The sequence below is a fragment of the Phyllobates terribilis genome, unplaced genomic scaffold, assembly GCF_046119375.1.
Source record: "Phyllobates terribilis strain yellow unplaced genomic scaffold, ASM4611937v1 Scaffold_236__1_contigs__length_3049075, whole genome shotgun sequence".
In the NCBI taxonomy this organism is placed as follows: domain Eukaryota; kingdom Metazoa; phylum Chordata; class Amphibia; order Anura; family Dendrobatidae; genus Phyllobates; species Phyllobates terribilis.
In genome coordinates this window covers 270,173-289,078 of record NW_027362996.1, presented here as the reverse complement: position 1 = coordinate 289,078, position 18,906 = coordinate 270,173, and the positions used below count along the sequence as shown (strand labels likewise).

General features: G+C 45.0%; 15 non-coding genes across 15 annotated transcripts; all 15 read right to left on the bottom strand.

The window, feature by feature from the left end:
- Positions 1-242: 242 nt before the first annotated feature.
- LOC141216856 (U2 spliceosomal RNA) lies at positions 243-433 on the bottom strand. Its single transcript, XR_012285840.1, has one exon. It is a non-coding gene; the product is annotated as a U2 spliceosomal RNA (small nuclear RNA).
- Positions 434-1,549: 1,116 nt separating this feature from the next.
- On the bottom strand, positions 1,550-1,740 carry LOC141216844 (U2 spliceosomal RNA). The gene has a single exon (XR_012285834.1). It is a non-coding gene; the product is annotated as a U2 spliceosomal RNA (small nuclear RNA).
- Positions 1,741-2,859: 1,119 nt separating this feature from the next.
- Positions 2,860-3,050, bottom strand: LOC141216832 (U2 spliceosomal RNA). The gene has a single exon (XR_012285826.1). It is a non-coding gene; the product is annotated as a U2 spliceosomal RNA (small nuclear RNA).
- Positions 3,051-4,169: 1,119 nt separating this feature from the next.
- Positions 4,170-4,360, bottom strand: LOC141216819 (U2 spliceosomal RNA). The gene has a single exon (XR_012285817.1). It is a non-coding gene; the product is annotated as a U2 spliceosomal RNA (small nuclear RNA).
- Positions 4,361-5,478: 1,118 nt separating this feature from the next.
- LOC141216808 (U2 spliceosomal RNA) lies at positions 5,479-5,669 on the bottom strand. Its single transcript, XR_012285809.1, has one exon. It is a non-coding gene; the product is annotated as a U2 spliceosomal RNA (small nuclear RNA).
- A 1,120-nt stretch (positions 5,670-6,789) lies between these two features.
- LOC141216796 (U2 spliceosomal RNA) lies at positions 6,790-6,980 on the bottom strand. Its single transcript, XR_012285803.1, has one exon. It is a non-coding gene; the product is annotated as a U2 spliceosomal RNA (small nuclear RNA).
- A 1,121-nt stretch (positions 6,981-8,101) lies between these two features.
- Positions 8,102-8,292, bottom strand: LOC141216785 (U2 spliceosomal RNA). Its single transcript, XR_012285795.1, has one exon. It is a non-coding gene; the product is annotated as a U2 spliceosomal RNA (small nuclear RNA).
- A 1,117-nt stretch (positions 8,293-9,409) lies between these two features.
- Positions 9,410-9,600, bottom strand: LOC141216774 (U2 spliceosomal RNA). Its single transcript, XR_012285786.1, has one exon. It is a non-coding gene; the product is annotated as a U2 spliceosomal RNA (small nuclear RNA).
- A 1,120-nt stretch (positions 9,601-10,720) lies between these two features.
- LOC141216502 (U2 spliceosomal RNA) lies at positions 10,721-10,911 on the bottom strand. Its single transcript, XR_012285532.1, has one exon. It is a non-coding gene; the product is annotated as a U2 spliceosomal RNA (small nuclear RNA).
- Positions 10,912-12,032: 1,121 nt separating this feature from the next.
- LOC141216309 (U2 spliceosomal RNA) lies at positions 12,033-12,223 on the bottom strand. The gene has a single exon (XR_012285347.1). It is a non-coding gene; the product is annotated as a U2 spliceosomal RNA (small nuclear RNA).
- Positions 12,224-13,342: 1,119 nt separating this feature from the next.
- LOC141216763 (U2 spliceosomal RNA) lies at positions 13,343-13,533 on the bottom strand. The gene has a single exon (XR_012285777.1). It is a non-coding gene; the product is annotated as a U2 spliceosomal RNA (small nuclear RNA).
- Positions 13,534-14,653: 1,120 nt separating this feature from the next.
- LOC141216752 (U2 spliceosomal RNA) lies at positions 14,654-14,844 on the bottom strand. Its single transcript, XR_012285769.1, has one exon. It is a non-coding gene; the product is annotated as a U2 spliceosomal RNA (small nuclear RNA).
- Positions 14,845-15,963: 1,119 nt separating this feature from the next.
- LOC141216741 (U2 spliceosomal RNA) lies at positions 15,964-16,154 on the bottom strand. The gene has a single exon (XR_012285759.1). It is a non-coding gene; the product is annotated as a U2 spliceosomal RNA (small nuclear RNA).
- Positions 16,155-17,277: 1,123 nt separating this feature from the next.
- On the bottom strand, positions 17,278-17,468 carry LOC141216729 (U2 spliceosomal RNA). Its single transcript, XR_012285748.1, has one exon. It is a non-coding gene; the product is annotated as a U2 spliceosomal RNA (small nuclear RNA).
- A 1,127-nt stretch (positions 17,469-18,595) lies between these two features.
- On the bottom strand, positions 18,596-18,786 carry LOC141216718 (U2 spliceosomal RNA). The gene has a single exon (XR_012285740.1). It is a non-coding gene; the product is annotated as a U2 spliceosomal RNA (small nuclear RNA).
- Positions 18,787-18,906: the final 120 nt, after the last annotated feature.

The following is an 18,906-nucleotide window of genomic DNA, read 5'->3' as shown; positions in this document are numbered from 1 at the left end:
TATAGAGGGAGAGCTAGATAGATAGCATTGCATTACATTACATTACATGGCAATGCAATGCACAGTTGCTGAAGTTGAACCAAAATGAGCTTGTCATCTGGCTTCTGCAACTTTTAACATGAAAAATCCAATGAGGAGAAGAAAAGCAAAGCCAAAGTGTCCATCCCAAAATCCGACAAACAAGCAAAATGAACAAAAAGCATTGAATTCAATTCTTTCTGATTTTAGAAACTGCATTAAAGAAGGGGTGCACCGGTCCTGGAGATACTGCAATACCAGGTCAATGCGTGGAGTGGACAGAGCAAGCTCTTTTTCCATCTCCCTGTTCTAAAAATCCATTTAATATATGGTCCCCAGATAGGGGACGTATCAGATATTAAACTGATAAGAACAGATACTACACTTGATCTTAGCCAAAAGGCCGAGAAGCGATAACCAGAATTGGTTTCCGACTACGGTGCCACCCAAGGATTCTGAAAAGTCCATTTGTGGAGATGGCCACCTGGACTCCCGTTAAGAAGACATGCTGTCAACCTCTAGATCCCTCACATGCCTGCACTTTTCGGCTTGCTGCTTCTGCAATCCACGCGTTTTAGATCTGCATAACTCCACCTCTTTTAGCACAGTACCCTCAACCCCCGGCTGTTCCCACCCGCCTCAACACCGTTGGAAGGGAGGAGAACCAATTAAGGCGGGGGGGGGTGGAACGAGCAGCTGTCTACCCTTAGCAGGAGGGTTGCTGATTAATTACCTCTCCTGCTGCTGCTGCTGGCTGTCCAGCAGCAGACTGAAGGTGGCTGCTGCTGTGCGCAGGTATATAAAGGCTCAGAGCCTATTATGACACGCGCAGCCAGCGTTCCATTGCCACATTCCGTCTACTGCAGGCGGGATACCTGGATGGCTGAATGTCACTGAGAAGCTCACAGAGACCGCCATAAGCAACAGTTTAAAAGAATGCCACAGACTAATCAACCAAACTTTTTGGGTTGGTTTATCTTTTATAGTCTGCAGGCATTAAATGAAAGAAGTCAGTGTTCCAGCAGAGGGAGACAACGTTTCAGAAAAGGCATTGTAGCAAACCAAAAAAGAAATTTTAAGCGCAGCAGAGTAACCAGCTCACATACCTGTTAGCTCAGGTGAGTTTAAAAGGCTGCTGTTGATAACAAGGGCATTTGCTAAATAGATGGTGTGTGTGCAACAATATACTGAAAGGTCAATTATATTGTGCAGCTTATCTCACCACCTGTAGTTATTTAGGTGAAAGCTCCAAAATGCTTGCCTAATATGTCTGTTTATCCAAAAGGAAGTATAGAGGGAGAGCTAGATAGATAGCATTGCATTACATTACATTACATGGCAATGCAATGCACAGTTGCTGAAGTTGAACCAAAATGAGCTTGTCATCTGGCTTCTGCAACTTTTAACATGAAAAATCCAATGAGGAGAAGAAAAGCAAAGCCAAAGAGTCCATCCCAAAATCCGACAAACAAGCAAAATGAACAAAAAGCATTGAATTCAATTCTTTCTGATTTTAGAAACTGCATTAAAGAAGGGGTGCACCGGTCCTGGAGATACTGCAATACCAGGTCAATGCGTGGAGTGGACAGAGCAAGCTCTTTTTCCATCTCCCTGTTCTAAAAATCCATTTAATATATGGTCCCCAGATAGGGGACGTATCAGATATTAAACTGATAAGAACAGATACTACACTTGATCTTAGCCAAAAGGCCGAGAAGCGATAACCAGAATTGGTTTCCGACTACGGTGCAACCCAAGGATTCTGAAAAGTCCATTTGTGGAGATGGCCACCTGGACTCCCGTTAAGAAGACATGCTGTCAACCTCTAGATCCCTCACATGCCTGCACTTTTCGGCTTGCTGCTGCTGCAATCCACGCGTTTTAGATCTGCATAACTCCACCTCTTTTAGCACAGTACCCTCAACCCCCGGCTGTTCCCACCCGCCTCAACACCGTTGGAAGGGAGGAGAACCAATTAAGGCGGGGGGGGGTGGAACGAGCAGCTGTCTACCCTTAGCAGGAGGGTTGCTGATTAATTACCTCTCCTGCTGCTGCTGCTGCTGGCTGTCCAGCAGCAGACTGAAGGTGGCTGCTGCTGTGCGCAGGTATATAAAGGCTCAGAGCCTATTATGACACGCGCAGCCAGCGTTCCATTGCCACATTCCGTCTACTGCAGGCGGGATACCTGGATGGCTGAATGTCACTGAGAAGCTCACAGAGACCGCCATAAACAACAGTTTAAAAGAATGCCACAGACTAATCAACCAAACTTTTTGGGTTGGTTTCTCTTTTATAGTCTGCAGGCATTAAATGAAAGAAGTCAGTGTTCCAGCAGAGGGAGACAACATTTCAGAAAAGGCATTGTAGCAAACCAAAAAAGAAATTTTAAGCGCAGCAGAGTAACCAGCTCACATACCTGTTAGCTCAGGTGAGTTTAAAAGGCTGCTGTTGATAACAAGGGCATTTGCTAAATAGATGGTGTGTGTGCAACAATATACTGAAAGGTCAATTATATTGTGCAGCTTATCTCACCACCTGTAGTTATTTAGGTGAAAGCTCCAAAATGCTTGCCTAATATGTCTGTTTATCCAAAAGGAAGTATAGAGGGAGAGCTAGATAGATAGCATTGCATTACATTACATTACATGGCAATGCAATGCACAGTTGCTGAAGTTGAACCAAAATGAGCTTGTCATCTGGATTCTGCAACTTTTAACATGAAAAATCCAATGAGGAGAAGAAAAGCAAAGCCAAAGAGTCCATCCCAAAATCCGACAAACAAGCAAAATGAACAAAAAGCATTGAATTCAATTCTTTCTGATTTTAGAAACTGCATTAAAGAAGGGGTGCACCGGTCCTGGAGATACTGCAATACCAGGTCAATGCGTGGAGTGGACAGAGCAAGCTCTTTTTCCATCTCCCTGTTCTAAAAATCCATTTAATATATGGTCCCCAGATAGGGGACGTATCAGATATTAAACTGATAAGAACAGATACTACACTTGATCTTAGCCAAAAGGCCGAGAAGCGATAACCAGAATTGGTTTCCGACTACGGTGCAACCCAAGGATTCTGAAAAGTCCATTTGTGGAGATGGCCACCTGGACTCCCGTTAAGAAGACATGCTGTCAACCTCTAGATCCCTCACATGCCTGCACTTTTCGGCTTGCTGCTGCTGCAATCCACGCGTTTTAGATCTGCATAACTCCACCTCTTTTAGCACAGTACCCTCAACCCCCGGCTGTTCCCACCCGCCTCAACACCGTTGGAAGGGAGGAGAACCAATTAAGGCGGGGGGGGGTGGAACGAGCAGCTGTCTACCCTTAGCAGGAGGGTTGCTGATTAATTACCTCTCCTGCTGCTGCTGCTGCTGGCTGTCCAGCAGCAGACTGAAGGTGGCTGCTGCTGTGCGCAGGTATATAAAGGCTCAGAGCCTATTATGACACGCGCAGCCAGCGTTCCATTGCCACATTCCGTCTACTGCAGGCGGGATACCTGGATGGCTGAATGTCACTGAGAAGCTCACAGAGACCGCCATAAACAACAGTTTAAAAGAATGCCACAGACTAATCAACCAAACTTTTTGGGTTGGTTTCTCTTTTATAGTCTGCAGGCATTAAATGAAAGAAGTCAGTGTTCCAGCAGAGGGAGACAACGTTTCAGAAAAGGCATTGTAGCAAACCAAAAAAGAAATTTTAAGCGCAGCAGAGTAACCAGCTCACATACCTGTTAGCTCAGGTGAGTTTAAAAGGCTGCTGTTGATAACAAGGGCATTTGCTAAATAGATGGTGTGTGTGCAACAATATACTGAAAGGTCAATTATATTGTGCAGCTTATCTCACCACCTGTAGTTATTTAGGTGAAAGCTCCAAAATGCTTGCCTAATATGTCTGTTTATCCAAAAGGAAGTATAGAGGGAGAGCTAGATAGATAGCATTGCATTACATTACATTACATGGCAATGCAATGCACAGTTGCTGAAGTTGAACCAAAATGAGCTTGTCATCTGGCTTCTGCAACTTTTAACATGAAAAATCCAATGAGGAGAAGAAAAGCAAAGCCAAAGAGTCCATCCCAAAATCCGACAAACAAGCAAAATGAACAAAAAGCATTGAATTCAATTCTTTCTGATTTTAGAAACTGCATTAAAGAAGGGGTGCACCGGTCCTGGAGATACTGCAATACCAGGTCAATGCGTGGAGTGGACAGAGCAAGCTCTTTTTCCATCTCCCTGTTCTAAAAATCCATTTAATATATGGTCCCCAGATAGGGGACGTATCAGATATTAAACTGATAAGAACAGATACTACACTTGATCTTAGCCAAAAGGCCGAGAAGCGATAACCAGAATTGGTTTCCGACTACGGTGCAACCCAAGGATTCTGAAAAGTCCATTTGTGGAGATGGCCACCTGGACTCCCGTTAAGAAGACATGCTGTCAACCTCTAGATCCCTCACATGCCTGCACTTTTCGACTTGCTGCTGCTGCAATCCACGCGTTTTAGATCTGCATAACTCCACCTCTTTTACCACAGTACCCTCAACCCCCGGCTGTTCCCACCCGCCTCAACACCGTTGGAAGGGAGGAGAACCAATTAAGGCGGGGGGGGTGGAACGAGCAGCTGTCTACCCTTAGCAGGAGGGTTGCTGATTAATTACCTCTCCTGCTGCTGCTGCTGCTGGCTGTCCAGCAGCAGACTGAAGGTGGCTGCTGCTGTGCGCAGGTATATAAAGGCTCAGAGCCTATTATGACACGCGCAGCCAGCGTTCCATTGCCACATTCCGTCTACTGCAGGCGGGATACCTGGATGGCTGAATGTCACTGAGAAGCTCACAGAGACCGCCATAAGCAACAGTTTAAAAGAATGCCACAGACTAATCAACCAAACTTTTTGGGTTGGTTTCTCTTTTATAGTCTGCAGGCATTAAATGAAAGAAGTCAGTGTTCCAGCAGAGGGAGACAACGTTTCAGAAAAGGCATTGTAGCAAACCAAAAAAGAAATTTTAAGCGCAGCAGAGTAACCAGCTCACATACCTGTTAGCTCAGGTGAGTTTAAAAGGCTGCTGTTGATAACAAGGGCATTTGCTAAATAGATGGTGTGTGTGCAACAATATACTGAAAGGTCAATTATATTGTGCAGCTTATCTCACCACCTGTAGTTATTTAGGTGAAAGCTCCAAAATGCTTGCCTAATATGTCTGTTTATCCAAAAGGAAGTATAGAGGGAGAGCTAGATAGATAGCATTGCATTACATTACATTACATGGCAATGCAATGCACAGTTGCTGAAGTTGAACCAAAATGAGCTTGTCATCTGGCTTCTGCAACTTTTAACATGAAAAATCCAATGAGGAGAAGAAAAGCAAAGCCAAAGAGTCCATCCCAAAATCCGACAAACAAGCAAAATGAACAAAAAGCATTGAATTCAATTCTTTCTGATTTTAGAAACTGCATTAAAGAAGGGGTGCACCGGTCCTGGAGATACTGCAATACCAGGTCAATGCGTGGAGTGGACAGAGCAAGCTCTTTTTCCATCTCCCTGTTCTAAAAATCCATTTAATATATGGTCCCCAGATAGGGGACGTATCAGATATTAAACTGATAAGAACAGATACTACACTTGATCTTAGCCAAAAGGCCGAGAAGCGATAACCAGAATTGGTTTCCGACTACGGTGCCACCCAAGGATTCTGAAAAGTCCATTTGTGGAGATGGCCACCTGGACTCCCGTTAAGAAGACATGCTGTCAACCTCTAGATCCCTCACATGCCTGCACTTTTCGGCTTGCTGCTGCTGCAATCCACGCGTTTTAGATCTGCATAACTCCACCTCTTTTAGCACAGTACCCTCAACCCCCGGCTGTTCCCACCCGCCTCAACACCGTTGGAAGGGAGGAGAACCAATTAAGGCGGGGGGGGGGTGGAACGAGCAGCTGTCTACCCTTAGCAGGAGGGTTGCTGATTAATTACCTCTCCTGCTGCTGCTGCTGCTGGCTGTCCAGCAGCAGACTGAAGGTGGCTGCTGCTGTGTGCAGGTATATAAAGGCTCAGAGCCTATTATGACACGCGCAGCCAGCGTTCCATTGCCACATTCCGTCTACTGCAGGCGGGATACCTGGATGGCTGAATGTCACTGAGAAGCTCACAGAGACCGCCATAAGCAACAGTTTAAAAGAATGCCACAGACTAATCAACCAAACTTTTTGGGTTGGTTTCTCTTTTATAGTCTGCAGGCATTAAATGAAAGAAGTCAGTGTTCCAGCAGAGGGAGACAACGTTTCAGAAAAGGCATTGTAGCAAACCAAAAAAGAAATTTTAAGCGCAGCAGAGTAACCAGCTCACATACCTGTTAGCTCAGGTGAGTTTAAAAGGCTGCTGTTGATAACAAGGGCATTTGCTAAATAGATGGTGTGTGTGCAACAATATACTGAAAGGTCAATTATATTGTGCAGCTTATCTCACCACCTGTAGTTATTTAGGTGAAAGCTCCAAAATGCTTGCCTAATATGTCTGTTTATCCAAAAGGAAGTATAGAGGGAGAGCTAGATAGATAGCATTGCATTACATTACATTACATGGCAATGCAATGCACAGTTGCTGAAGTTGAACCAAAATGAGCTTGTCATCTGGCTTCTGCAACTTTTAACATGAAAAATCCAATGAGGAGAAGAAAAGCAAAGCCAAAGAGTCCATCCCAAAATCCGACAAACAAGCAAAATGAACAAAAAGCATTGAATTCAATTCTTTCTGATTTTAGAAACTGCATTAAAGAAGGGGTGCACCGGTCCTGGAGATACTGCAATACCAGGTCAATGCGTGGAGTGGACAGAGCAAGCTCTTTTTCCATCTCCCTGTTCTAAAAATCCATTTAATATATGGTCCCCAGATAGGGGACGTATCAGATATTAAACTGATAAGAACAGATACTACACTTGATCTTAGCCAAAAGGCCGAGAAGCGATAACCAGAATTGGTTTCCGACTACGGTGCCACCCAAGGATTCTGAAAAGTCCATTTGTGGAGATGGCCACCTGGACTCCCGTTAAGAAGACATGCTGTCAACCTCTAGATCCCTCACATGCCTGCACTTTTCGGCTTGCTGCTGCTGCAATCCATGCGTTTTAGATCTGCATAACTCCACCTCTTTTAGCACAGTACCCTCAACCCCCGGCTGTTCCCACCCGCCTCAACACCGTTGGAAGGGAGGAGAACCAATTAAGGCGGGGGGGGGGGTGGAACGAGCAGCTGTCTACCCTTAGCAGGAGGGTTGCTGATTAATTACCTCTCCTGCTGCTGCTGCTGCTGGCTGTCCAGCAGCAGACTGAAGGTGGCTGCTGCTGTGCGCAGGTATATAAAGGCTCAGAGCCTATTATGACACGCGCAGCCAGCGTTCCATTGCCACATTCCGTCTACTGCAGGCGGGATACCTGGATGGCTGAATGTCACTGAGAAGCTCACAGAGACCGCCATAAGCAACAGTTTAAAAGAATGCCACAGACTAATCAACCAAACTTTTTGGGTTGGTTTCTCTTTTATAGTCTGCAGGCATTAAATGAAAGAAGTCAGTGTTCCAGCAGAGGGAGACAACGTTTCAGAAAAGGCATTGTAGCAAACCAAAAAAGAAATTTTAAGCGCAGCAGAGTAACCAGCTCACATACCTGTTAGCTCAGGTGAGTTTAAAAGGCTGCTGTTGATAACAAGGGCATTTGCTAAATAGATGGTGTGTGTGCAACAATATACTGAAAGGTCAATTATATTGTGCAGCTTATCTCACCACCTGTAGTTATTTAGGTGAAAGCTCCAAAATGCTTGCCTAATATGTCTGTTTATCCAAAAGGAAGTATAGAGGGAGAGCTAGATAGATAGCATTGCATTACATTACATTACATGGCAATGCAATGCACAGTTGCTGAAGTTGAACCAAAATGAGCTTGTCATCTGGCTTCTGCAACTTTTAACATGAAAAATCCAATGAGGAGAAGAAAAGCAAAGCCAAAGAGTCCATCCCAAAATCCGACAAACAAGCAAAATGAACAAAAAGCATTGAATTCAATTCTTTCTGATTTTAGAAACTGCATTAAAGAAGGGGTGCACCGGTCCTGGAGATACTGCAATACCAGGTCAATGCGTGGAGTGGACAGAGCAAGCTCTTTTTCCATCTCCCTGTTCTAAAAATCCATTTAATATATGGTCCCCAGATAGGGGACGTATCAGATATTAAACTGATAAGAACAGATACTACACTTGATCTTAGCCAAAAGGCCGAGAAGCGATAACCAGAATTGGTTTCCGACTACGGTGCCACCCAAGGATTCTGAAAAGTCCATTTGTGGAGATGGCCACCTGGACTCCCGTTAAGAAGACATGCTGTCAACCTCTAGATCCCTCACATGCCTGCACTTTTCGGCTTGCTGCTGCTGCAATCCACGCGTTTTAGATCTGCATAACTCCACCTCTTTTAGCACAGTACCCTCAACCCCCGGCTGTTCCCACCCGCCTCAACACCGTTGGAAGGGAGGAGAACCAATTAAGGCGGGGGGGGGGTGGAACGAGCAGCTGTCTACCCTTAGCAGGAGGGTTGCTGATTAATTACCTCTCCTGCTGCTGCTGCTGGCTGTCCAGCAGCAGACTGAAGGTGGCTGCTGCTGTGCGCAGGTATATAAAGGCTCAGAGCCTATTATGACACGCGCAGCCAGCGTTCCATTGCCACATTCCGTCTACTGCAGGCGGGATACCTGGATGGCTGAATGTCACTGAGAAGCTCACAGAGACCGCCATAAGCAACAGTTTAAAAGAATGCCACAGACTAATCAACCAAACTTTTTGGGTTGGTTTCTCTTTTATAGTCTGCAGGCATTAAATGAAAGAAGTCAGTGTTCCAGCAGAGGGAGACAACGTTTCAGAAAAGGCATTGTAGCAAACCAAAAAAGAAATTTTAAGCGCAGCAGAGTAACCAGCTCACATACCTGTTAGCTCAGGTGAGTTTAAAAGGCTGCTGTTGATAACAAGGGCATTTGCTAAATAGATGGTGTGTGTGCAACAATATACTGAAAGGTCAATTATATTGTGCAGCTTATCTCACCACCTGTAGTTATTTAGGTGAAAGCTCCAAAATGCTTGCCTAATATGTCTGTTTATCCAAAAGGAAGTATAGAGGGAGAGCTAGATAGATAGCATTGCATTACATTACATTACATGGCAATGCAATGCACAGTTGCTGAAGTTGAACCAAAATGAGCTTGTCATCTGGCTTCTGCAACTTTTAACATGAAAAATCCAATGAGGAGAAGAAAAGCAAAGCCAAAGAGTCCATCCCAAAATCCGACAAACAAGCAAAATGAACAAAAAGCATTGAATTCAATTCTTTCTGATTTTAGAAACTGCATTAAAGAAGGGGTGCACCGGTCCTGGAGATACTGCAATACCAGGTCAATGCGTGGAGTGGACAGAGCAAGCTCTTTTTCCATCTCCCTGTTCTAAAAATCCATTTAATATATGGTCCCCAGATAGGGGACGTATCAGATATTAAACTGATAAGAACAGATACTACACTTGATCTTAGCCAAAAGGCCGAGAAGCGATAACCAGAATTGGTTTCCGACTACGGTGCCACCCAAGGATTCTGAAAAGTCCATTTGTGGAGATGGCCACCTGGACTCCCGTTAAGAAGACATGCTGTCAACCTCTAGATCCCTCACATGCCTGCACTTTTCGGCTTGCTGCTGCTGCAATCCACGCGTTTTAGATCTGCATAACTCCACCTCTTTTAGCACAGTACGCTCAACCCCCGGCTGTTCCCACCCGCCTCAACACCGTTGGAAGGGAGGAGAACCAATTAAGGCGGGGGGGGGGGTGGAACGAGCAGCTGTCTACCCTTAGCAGGAGGGTTGCTGATTAATTACCTCTCCTGCTGCTGCTGCTGCTGGCTGTCCAGCAGCAGACTGAAGGTGGCTGCTGCTGTGCGCAGGTATATAAAGGCTCAGAGCCTATTATGACACGCGCAGCCAGCGTTCCATTGCCACATTCCGTCTACTGCAGGCGGGATACCTGGATGGCTGAATGTCACTGAGAAGCTCACAGAGACCGCCATAAGCAACAGTTTAAAAGAATGCCACAGACTAATCAACCAAACTTTTTGGGTTGGTTTCTCTTTTATAGTCTGCAGGCATTAAATGAAAGAAGTCAGTGTTCCAGCAGAGGGAGACAACGTTTCAGAAAAGGCATTGTAGCAAACCAAAAAAGAAATTTTAAGCGCAGCAGAGTAACCAGCTCACATACCTGTTAGCTCAGGTGAGTTTAAAAGGCTGCTGTTGATAACAAGGGCATTTGCTAAATAGATGGTGTGTGTGCAACAATATACTGAAAGGTCAATTATATTGTGCAGCTTATCTCACCACCTGTAGTTATTTAGGTGAAAGCTCCAAAATGCTTGCCTAATATGTCTGTTTATCCAAAAGGAAGTATAGAGGGAGAGCTAGATAGATAGCATTGCATTACATTACATTACATGGCAATGCAATGCACAGTTGCTGAAGTTGAACCAAAATGAGCTTGTCATCTGGCTTCTGCAACTTTTAACATGAAAAATCCAATGAGGAGAAGAAAAGCAAAGCCAAAGAGTCCATCCCAAAATCCGACAAACAAGCAAAATGACAAAAAGCATTGAATTCAATTCTTTCTGATTTTAGAAACTGCATTAAAGAAGGGGTGCACCGGTCCTGGAGATACTGCAATACCAGGTCAATGCGTGGCGTGGACAGAGCAAGCTCTTTTTCCATCTCCCTGTTCTAAAAATCCATTTAATATATGGTCCCCAGATAGGGGACGTATCAGATATTAAACTGATAAGAACAGATACTACACTTGATCTTAGCCAAAAGGCCGAGAAGCGATAACCAGAATTGGTTTCCGACTACGGTGCCACCCAAGGATTCTGAAAAGTCCATTTGTGGAGATGGCCACCTGGACTCCCGTTAAGAAGACATGCTGTCAACCTCTAGATCCCTCACATGCCTGCACTTTTCGGCTTGCTGCTGCTGCAATCCACGCGTTTTAGATCTGCATAACTCCACCTCTTTTAGCACAGTACCCTCAACCCCCGGCTGTTCCCACCCGCCTCAACACCGTTGGAAGGGAGGAGAACCAATTAAGGCGGGGGGGGGGGTGGAACGAGCAGCTGTCTACCCTTAGCAGGAGGGTTGCTGATTAATTACCTCTCCTGCTGCTGCTGCTGCTGGCTGTCCAGCAGCAGACTGAAGGTGGCTGCTGCTGTGCGCAGGTATATAAAGGCTCAGAGCCTATTATGACACGCGCAGCCAGCGTTCCATTGCCACATTCCGTCTACTGCAGGCGGGATACCTGGATGGCTGAATGTCACTGAGAAGCTCACAGAGACCGCCATAAGCAACAGTTTAAAAGAATGCCACAGACTAATCAACCAAACTTTTTGGGTTGGTTTCTCTTTTATAGTCTGCAGGCATTAAATGAAAGAAGTCAGTGTTCCAGCAGAGGGAGACAACGTTTCAGAAAAGGCATTGTAGCAAACCAAAAAAGAAATTTTAAGCGCAGCAGAGTAACCAGCTCACATACCTGTTAGCTCAGGTGAGTTTAAAAGGCTGCTGTTGATAACAAGGGCATTTGCTAAATAGATGGTGTGTGTGCAACAATATACTGAAAGGTCAATTATATTGTGCAGCTTATCTCACCACCTGTAGTTATTTAGGTGAAAGCTCCAAAATGCTTGCCTAATATGTCTGTTTATCCAAAAGGAAGTATAGAGGGAGAGCTAGATAGATAGCATTGCATTACATTACATTACATGGCAATGCAATGCACAGTTGCTGAAGTTGAACCAAAATGAGCTTGTCATCTGGCTTCTGCAACTTTTAACATGAAAAATCCAATGAGGAGAAGAAAAGCAAAGCCAAAGAGTCCATCCCAAAATCCGACAAACAAGCAAAATGAACAAAAAGCATTGAATTCAATTCTTTCTGATTTTAGAAACTGCATTAAAGAAGGGGTGCACCGGTCCTGGAGATACTGCAATACCAGGTCAATGCGTGGAGTGGACAGAGCAAGCTCTTTTTCCATCTCCCTCTTCTAAAAATCCATTTAATATATGGTCCCCAGATAGGGGACGTATCAGATATTAAACTGATAAGAACAGATACTACACTTGATCTTAGCCAAAAGGCCGAGAAGCGATAACCAGAATTGGTTTCCGACTACGGTGCCACCCAAGGATTCTGAAAAGTCCATTTGTGGAGATGGCCACCTGGACTCCCGTTAAGAAGACATGCTGTCAACCTCTAGATCCCTCACATGCCTGCACTTTTCGGCTTGCTGCTGCTGCAATCCACGCGTTTTAGATCTGCATAACTCCACCTCTTTTAGCACAGTACCCTCAACCCCCGGCTGTTCCCACCCGCCTCAACACCGTTGGAAGGGAGGAGAACCAATTAAGGCGGGGGGGGGTGGAACGAGCAGCTGTCTACCCTTAGCAGGAGGGTTGCTGATTAATTACCTCTCCTGCTGCTGCTGCTGCTGGCTGTCCAGCAGCAGACTGAAGGTGGCTGCTGCTGTGCGCAGGTATATAAAGGCTCAGAGCCTATTATGACACGCGCAGCCAGCGTTCCATTGCCACATTCCGTCTACTGCAGGCGGGATACCTGGATGGCTGAATGTCACTGAGAAGCTCACAGAGACCGCCATAAGCAACAGTTTAAAAGAATGCCACAGACTAATCAACCAAACTTTTTGGGTTGGTTTCTCTTTTATAGTCTGCAGGCATTAAATGAAAGAAGTCAGTGTTCCAGCAGAGGGAGACAACGTTTCAGAAAAGGCATTGTAGCAAACCAAAAAAGAAATTTTAAGCGCAGCAGAGTAACCAGCTCACATACCTGTTAGCTCAGGTGAGTTTAAAAGGCTGCTGTTGATAACAAGGGCATTTGCTAAATAGATGGTGTGTGTGCAACAATATACTGAAAGGTCAATTATATTGTGCAGCTTATCTCACCACCTGTAGTTATTTAGGTGAAAGCTCCAAAATGCTTGCCTAATATGTCTGTTTATCCAAAAGGAAGTATAGAGGGAGAGCTAGATAGATAGCATTGCATTACATTACATTACATGGCAATGCAATGCACAGTTGCTGAAGTTGAACCAAAATGAGCTTGTCATCTGGCTTCTGCAACTTTTAACATGAAAAATCCAATGAGGAGAAGAAAAGCAAAGCCAAAGAGTCCATCCCAAAATCCGACAAACAAGCAAAATGAACAAAAAGCATTGAATTCAATTCTTTCTGATTTTAGAAACTGCATTAAAGAAGGGGTGCACCGGTCCTGGAGATACTGCAATACCAGGTCAATGCGTGGAGTGGACAGAGCAAGCTCTTTTTCCATCTCCCTGTTCTAAAAATCCATTTAATATATGGTCCCCAGATAGGGGACGTATCAGATATTAAACTGATAAGAACAGATACTACACTTGATCTTAGCCAAAAGGCCGAGAAGCGATAACCAGAATTGGTTTCCGACTACGGTGCCACCCAAGGATTCTGAAAAGTCCATTTGTGGAGATGGCCACCTGGACTCCCGTTAAGAAGACATGCTGTCAACCTCTAGATCCCTCACATGCCTGCACTTTTCGGCTTGCTGCTGCTGCAATCCACGCGTTTTAGATCTGCATAACTCCACCTCTTTTAGCACAGTACCCTCAACCCCCGGCTGTTCCCACCCGCCTCAACACCGTTGGAAGGGAGGAGAACCAATTAAGGCGGGGGGGGGGTGGAACGAGCAGCTGTCTACCCTTAGCAGGAGGGTTGCTGATTAATTACCTCTCCTGCTGCTGCTGCTGCTGGCTGTCCAGCAGCAGACTGAAGGTGGCTGCTGCTGTGCGCAGGTATATAAAGGCTCAGAGCCTATTATGACACGCGCAGCCAGCGTTCCATTGCCACATTCCGTCTACTGCAGGCGGGATACCTGGATGGCTGAATGTCACTGAGAAGCTCACAGAGACCGCCATAAGCAACAGTTTAAAAGAATGCCACAGACTAATCAACCAAACTTTTTGGGTTGGTTTCTCTTTTATAGTCTGCAGGCATTAAATGAAAGAAGTCAGTGTTCCAGCAGAGGGAGACAACGTTTCAGAAAAGGCATTGTAGCAAACCAAAAAAGAAATTTTAAGCGCAGCAGAGTAACCAGCTCACATACCTGTTAGCTCAGGTGAGTTTAAAAGGCTGCTGTTGATAACAAGGGCATTTGCTAAATAGATGGTGTGTGTGCAACAATATACTGAAAGGTCAATTATATTGTGCAGCTTATCTCACCACCTGTAGTTATTTAGGTGAAAGCTCCAAAATGCTTGCCTAATATGTCTGTTTATCCAAAAGGAAGTATAGAGGGAGAGCTAGATAGATAGCATTGCATTACATTACATTACATGGCAATGCAATGCACAGTTGCTGAAGTTGAACCAAAATGAGCTTGTCATCTGGCTTCTGCAACTTTTAACATGAAAAATCCAATGAGGAGAAGAAAAGCAAAGCCAAAGAGTCCATCCCAAAATCCGATAAACAAGCAAAATGAACAAAAAGCATTGAATTCAATTCTTTCTGATTTTAGAAACTGCATTAAAGAAGGGGTGCACCGGTCCTGGAGATACTGCAATACCAGGTCAATGCGTGGAGTGGACAGAGCAAGCTCTTTTTCCATCTCCCTGTTCTAAAAATCCATTTAATATATGGTCCCCAGATAGGGGACGTATCAGATATTAAACTGATAAGAACAGATACTACACTTGATCTTAGCCAAAAGGCCGAGAAGCGATAACCAGAATTGGTTTCCGACTACGGTGCCACCCAAGGATTCTGAAAAGTCCATTTGTGGAGATGGCCACCTGGACTCCCGTTAAGAAGACATGCTGTCAACCTCTAGATCCCTCACATGCCTGCACTTTTCGGCTTGCTGCTGCTGCAATCCACGCGTTTTAGATCTGCATAACTCCACCTCTTTTAGCACAGTACCCTCAACCCCCGGCTGTTCCCACCCGCCTCAACACCGTTGGAAGGGAGGAGAACCAATTAAGGCGGGGGGGGGTGGAACGAGCAGCTGTCTACCCTTAGCAGGAGGGTTGCTGATTAATTACCTCTCCTGCTGCTGCTGCTGCTGGCTGTCCAGCAGCAGACTGAAGGTGGCTGCTGCTGTGCGCAGGTATATAAAGGCTCAGAGCCTATTATGACACGCGCAGCCAGCGTTCCATTGCCACATTCCGTCTACTGCAGGCGGGATACCTGGATGGCTGAATGTCACTGAGAAGCTCACAGAGACTGCCATAAGCAACAGTTTAAAAGAATGCCACAGACTAATCAACCAAACTTTTTGGGTTGGTTTCTCTTTTATAGTCTGCAGGCATTAAATGAAAGAAGTCAGTGTTCCAGCAGAGGGAGACAACGTTTCAGAAAAGGCATTGTAGCAAACCAAAAAAGAAATTTTAAGCGCAGCAGAGTAACCAGCTCACATACCTGTTAGCTCAGGTGAGTTTAAAAGGCTGCTGTTGATAACAAGGGCATTTGCTAAATAGATGGTGTGTGTGCAACAATATACTGAAAGGTCAATTATATTGTGCAGCTTATCTCACCACCTGTAGTTATTTAGGTGAAAGCTCCAAAATGCTTGCCTAATATGTCTGTTTATCCAAAAGGAAGTATAGAGGGAGAGCTAGATAGATAGCATTGCATTACATTACATTACATGGCAATGCAATGCACAGTTTCTGAAGTTGAACCAAAATGAGCTTGTCATCTGGCTTCTGCAACTTTTAACATGAAAAATCCAATGAGGAGAAGAAAAGCAAAGCCAAAGAGTCCATCCCAAAATCCGACAAACAAGCAAAATGAACAAAAAGCATTGAATTCAATTCTTTCTGATTTTAGAAACTGCATTAAAGAAGGGGTGCACCGGTCCTGGAGATACTGCAATACCAGGTCAATGCGTGGAGTGGACAGAGCAAGCTCTTTTTCCATCTCCCTGTTCTAAAAATCCATTTAATATATGGTCCCCAGATAGGGGACGTATCAGATATTAAACTGATAAGAACAGATACTACACTTGATCTTAGCCAAAAGGCCGAGAAGCGATAACCAGAATTGGTTTCCGACTACGGTGCCACCCAAGGATTCTGAAAAGTCCATTTGTGGAGATGGCCACCTGGACTCCCGTTAAGAAGACATGCTGTCAACCTCTAGATCCCTCACATGCCTGCACTTTTCGGCTTGCTGCTGCTGCAATCCACGCGTTTTAGATCTGCATAACTCCACCTCTTTTAGCACAGTACCCTCAACCCCCGGCTGTTCCCACCCGCCTCAACACCGTTGGAAGGGAGGAGAACCAATTAAGGCGGGGGGGGGGGGGTGGAACGAGCAGCTGTCTACCCTTAGCAGGAGGGTTGCTGATTAATTACCTCTCCTGCTGCTGCTGCTGCTGGCTGTCCAGCAGCAGACTGAAGGTGGCTGCTGCTGTGCGCAGGTATATAAAGGCTCAGAGCCTATTATGACACGCGCAGCCAGCGTTCCATTGCCACATTCCGTCTACTGCAGGCGGGATACCTGGATGGCTGAATGTCACTGAGAAGCTCACAGAGACCGCCATAAGCAACAGTTTAAAAGAATGCCACAGACTAATCAACCAAACTTTTTGGGTTGGTTTCTCTTTTATAGTCTGCAGGCATTAAATGAAAGAAGTCAGTGTTCCAGCAGAGGGAGACAACGTTTCAGAAAAGGCATTGTAGCAAACCAAAAAAGAAATTTTAAGCGCAGCAGAGTAACCAGCTCACATACCTGTTAGCTCAGGTGAGTTTAAAAGGCTGCTGTTGATAACAAGGGCATTTGCTAAATAGATGGTGTGTGTGCAACAATATACTGAAAGGTCAATTATATTGTGCAGCTTATCTCACCACCTGTAGTTATTTAGGTGAAAGCTCCAAAATGCTTGCCTAATATGTCTGTTTATCCAAAAGGAAGTATAGAGGGAGAGCTAGATAGATAGCATTGCATTACATTACATTACATGGCAATGCAATGCACAGTTGCTGAAGTTGAACCAAAATGAGCTTGTCATCTGGCTTCTGCAACTTTTAACATGAAAAATCCAATGAGGAGAAGAAAAGCAAAGCCAAAGAGTCCATCCCAAAATCCGACAAACAAGCAAAATGAACAAAAACCATTGAATTCAATTCTTTCTGATTTTAGAAACTGCATTAAAGAAGGGGTGCACCGGTCCTGGAGATACTGCAATACCAGGTCAATGCGTGGAGTGGACAGAGCAAGCTCTTTTTCCATCTCCCTGTTCTAAAAATCCATTTAATATATGGTCCCCAGATAGGGGACGTATCAGATATTAAACTGATAAGAACAGATACTACACTTGATCTTAGCCAAAAGGCCGAGAAGCGATAACCAGAATTGGTTTCCGACTACGGTGCCACCCAAGGATTCTGAAAAGTCCATTTGTGGAGATGGCCACCTGGACTCCCGTTAAGAAGACATGCTGTCAACCTCTAGATCCCTCACATGCCTGCACTTTTCGGCTTGCTGCTGCTGCAATCCACGCGTTTTAGATCTGCATAACTCCACCTCTTTTAGCACAGTACCCTCAACCCCCGGCTGTTCCCACCCGCCTCAACACCGTTGGAAGGGAGGAGAACCAATTAAGGCGGGGGGGGGGGGGGGGGTGGAACGAGCAGCTGTCTACCCTTAGCAGGAGGGTTGCTGATTAATTACCTCTCCTGCTGCTGCTGCTGCTGGCTGTCCAGCAGCAGACTGAAGGTGGCTGCTGCTGTGCGCAGGTACATAAAGGCTCAGAGCCTATTATGACACGCGCAGCCAGCGTTCCATTGCCACATTCCGTCTACTGCAGGCGGGATACCTGGATGGCTGAATGTCACTGAGAAGCTCACAGAGACCGCCATAAGCAACAGTTTAAAAGAATGCCACAGACTAATCAACCAAACCTTTTGGGTTGGTTTCTCTTTTATAGTCTGCAGGCATTAAATGAAAGAAGTCAGTGTTCCAGCAGAGGGAGACAACGTTTCAGAAAAGGCATTGTAGCAAACCAAAAAAGAAATTTTAAGCGCAGCAGAGTAACCAGCTCACATACCTGTTAGCTCAGGTGAGTTTAAAAGGCTGCTGTTGATAACAAGGGCATTTGCTAAATAGATGGTGTGTGTGCAACAATATACTGAAAGGTCAATTATATTGTGCAGCTTATCTCACCACCTGTAGTTATTTAGGTGAAAGCTCCAAAATGCTTGCCTAATATGTCTGTTTATCCAAAAGGAAGTATAGAGGGAGAGCTAGATAGATAGCATTGCATTACATTACATTACATGGCAATGCAATGCACAGTTGCTGAAGTTGAACCAAAATGAGCTTGTCATCTGGCTTCTGCAACTTTTAACATGAAAAATCCAATGAGGAGAAGAAAAGCAAAGCCAAAGAGTCCATCCCAAAATCCGACAAACAAGCAAAATGAACAAAAAGCATTGAATTCAATTCTTTCTGATTTTAGAAACTGCATTAAAGAAGGGGTGCACCGGTCCTGGAGATACTGCAATACCAGGTCAATGCGTGGAGTGGACAGAGCAAGCTCTTTTTCCATCTCCCTGTTCTAAAAATCCATTTAATATATGGTCCCCAGATAGGGGACGTATCAGATATTAAACTGATAAGAACAGATACTACACTTGATCTTAGCCAAAAGGCCGAGAAGCGATAACCAGAATTGGTTTCCGACTACGGTGCCACCCAAGGATTCTGAAAAGTCCATTTGTGGAGATGGCCACCTGGACTCCCGTTAAGAAGACATGCTGTCAACCTCTAGATCCCTCACATGC